Source organism: Palaemon carinicauda, chromosome 16 (assembly GCF_036898095.1).
Source record: "Palaemon carinicauda isolate YSFRI2023 chromosome 16, ASM3689809v2, whole genome shotgun sequence".
Taxonomy (NCBI): domain Eukaryota; kingdom Metazoa; phylum Arthropoda; class Malacostraca; order Decapoda; family Palaemonidae; genus Palaemon; species Palaemon carinicauda.
Window position 1 is genome coordinate 84,925,578 of NC_090740.1, and position 3,149 is coordinate 84,928,726.

A 3,149-nucleotide genomic window follows, 5' to 3' on the forward strand; every position below is an offset into this window, starting at 1 on the left:
ATTAGTGAAGACTGAGCAACCTGTCCCTGATGTATCATACTCTTGTAAAATTTATATGGAATCCAAAACAGACTGGAATTGGATTTTGCATGATCTTTTGTGCTTGAATTGGTTACAATAATTTAGAAGTGTAGATCCCGTTGTCCCTTTGAATGAGAATGTAGTCAACATAATTGATAGGCGTATCCCTTCTTGTGTGCTAAGGTACCAAGTGAAGGACAAACCGTGGTTCAATGATGATTGTAGACGTGCTTATTTGGAAAAGCAGAAGGCCTATCAACTTTGGAAGGGTAACAGATCGGATTTGACCTGGAATAACTATACTCAGCTTCGAGCTTTTGCTCAGAGAGTTTATGCCTTAACTGAAAAGGAATACAATTTAATCATAAAAGAAACCCTTCCTGGTACAACTCATGAATATAAATGGTGGTCTACCCTTAAATATGCACTCTCTGGTGTTGGTGCAACCGTTCCTCCTTTACTTGAACCAGATGGCTTAGTCACTCACTGTCCAAAGGAAAAGACAACCCTTTTGGCTGATGTTTTTGACAGTAAATAGAGTAATGAAAATCTTGAACTTCCTCATTCCTGTTTTCCTGAGGCTAAACTAACTAGTTTAGCTTTTCGATCTCGTGAAATTAAAGCTCTGTTGATGGACCTTATAGTAAAATAGGGAATACAGTTGCATAAAAGTAGCATACACATACATGTGCATGAGTGCACACAGACATTGTATTGGCACAATAGAAAATAAGGTGTGATTTAACTTAGATTAAATTTAAGAGTGAAAAGTAACTGTTCACCCCAAAAAGACTCCTTAACTCTGTGACCATTTTTTGCACATGCGCAGAGGAAAGGACGGCGTATCCATGATAATGGTCTCCATAGTAACCAAAGTGTAATATTCTACCATCTACGGCCTCCCTAGCAATACATCAACATTCACTGCAACTGAGAATACCACCACGGACACTGCCCTTCTGAAGACAATGCTCAAGTCACAAGATCGAGCTTTTAAGTCTGCCTTGGATATTGTTGTAAAAAAAATTAAATTAATGACCACTTAAATAAATTAAATGACAAGATGATGGATTTAACAACCAGTCTTGAATTCACTCAGTGGGAGGTTGATGACCTAAAGTCAAGTAAGAAAGAATATAAAAAAGAGAAGCAGAGTGCCAAGGAAAAAATAAAAAAAATTAACAGGGCAAATTGAATCCTCACATTCAAAGATTAAGAAACCTGAGAGAATTAACTATAAAGAAGAGTATTGTAGAATGAACAATGTGCGGCCCAGTTGTGTGAAGGAGTTTGGAGCCACTGAGACATGGGAGCAGACGTCACTTCTGAAGAAGAAGATGCAGTTGCCAAGACTTATGTCGGAGCTAGCCCATCGTGTTGGTGTGCGCCGCGTCGCCAGACCTCATCCCATCATAGCAAGGTTTTTTGGTTACTGCAATCGAGATGCTGTGATGTGGAGCTCCAACAAGCTGAGGGACATAACAAACATCTTGTGAAAGAGGACCTCTGCGTTGCGTCGCAAGCAGTGAAGAATGCTCAGATGCCTCTACTTAAACAGGCAAGAGGTCAAGGAAAAGTGGCTTTCTTCCGTAACACTAAGCTTATCATCAGAGAAAAGAATAGCGAAGCAGTACTGATCAAATGCCACAGTCTACAGGGTCAAGGGGGGTGCTGGGTGTGACTGGCGACGGAGTCCTGGTGGAGCCGGGACCTGCTGCTGGTCCCTCAGCTGCTGATGGGGTGGTTGTGGAGGTGGTGGGGGCATGGGCTGGTGCTGGGAGTGGTCCTTTCCCCACCTTCCCCATAACTCTTCGTGATGGCCTGGGCTAACTGTTTCATACTATTACACCTGCTGCCTCGAAACAGAGTAGGCTGGTGAAGAAAAGTCTACGAAGTGCCATTAAGAAATAACTTGTCATTGTAGTAAGGACATTCATGGTATAATATAAAATTAACATCCATATAATGAATATAAACCAATACTTACCATTTCATAATGTAGATGACACACACTTTATTGAAATGATGGTTTAACATACAATTTTATTGAATTAGAAAGACCCAGTCATGTTATAGATCCATCAAGTGAACCTATACTGCCAGAACCAACATGTGACTATTTTTTCCTGTAATGAGGAGTTATATGGAAATGTTTCTGAAAATAGTTTCAAAATACTGTCCTACAATATAAGTAGTGTTCCTCAACACCCTGACTCGTTATTTGATAAATATTTAAAAAAATCTACAGTCATATTAGATGCTATCAGGCTATGTGAAACTCGTTTGAGTGATGGTATATGCAATTTATATAATCAGAGTAATTAGTGTTCATAATTTCAGAATAAATCGACACAAGGTGGAGGATTAGCTATATATCTACATAAAAAGTTTCAAGGAGAAAAAAATTTATGATGCCTGTTTGAAACTACCACACCTTGAATCAATGTGCCTCAAAATAATTAAGCCCTCTAATTTTATAATAGGTGTTTTCTACCGACCACCCAATGCATCACTTAATGATATTTTGGATTCAATGAAACATATTTTCGATTATGTATCAATCCTTGATTTGCAATGTTATTTGATGGGAGATTTTAATGTCAACTTGGTAAATACTAATATCAATGCAATTTCATATATCAATATTACTATGACTGGCAGATTACATTTTGGCTCTTTCACAGGGACAGGCAGGATCTCTTCGGCTGCTTACGAATTCCTAGGGGCACATATATATTAACTTACTTATTCTAGCTCCTTTTAAAGATAATCTACTAGTGTTGTAAGGGGGGGGAAGGTTTAGCGGCTTATTGTTGTTGAGACAAAAAGCAGGGGAACAAATCTTGCTTACAAGGTAACCCGCTTTCAGCTAACTCGCCCCACCTTCTCTAAGGCGATACCTTGTGAAAACATAGAAAAATTACAAAAGCTCTCGTTTTCAAACATCATATGGTTCGTAAAGCATACTTAGACGAGATTATATAAGACTTTGTAACAAAATACATGAAATAGTAATTTAATTCTTAATGATAACGTAAATATTCATATACTGACTTGAATGAAAATTACAATTACATGAATGACAATACTCACACAATTTACATACAATTACTTAAACCTGCAAGAGA

The 3,149-nt window shown here is 38.1% G+C and overlaps 1 pseudogene; it reads left to right on the top strand.

Moving 5' to 3' along the window:
• Window positions 1–1,277: 1,277 nt before the first annotated feature.
• On the top strand, window positions 1,278–1,932 carry LOC137655402 (uncharacterized; annotated as a pseudogene).
• Window positions 1,933–3,149: the final 1,217 nt, after the last annotated feature.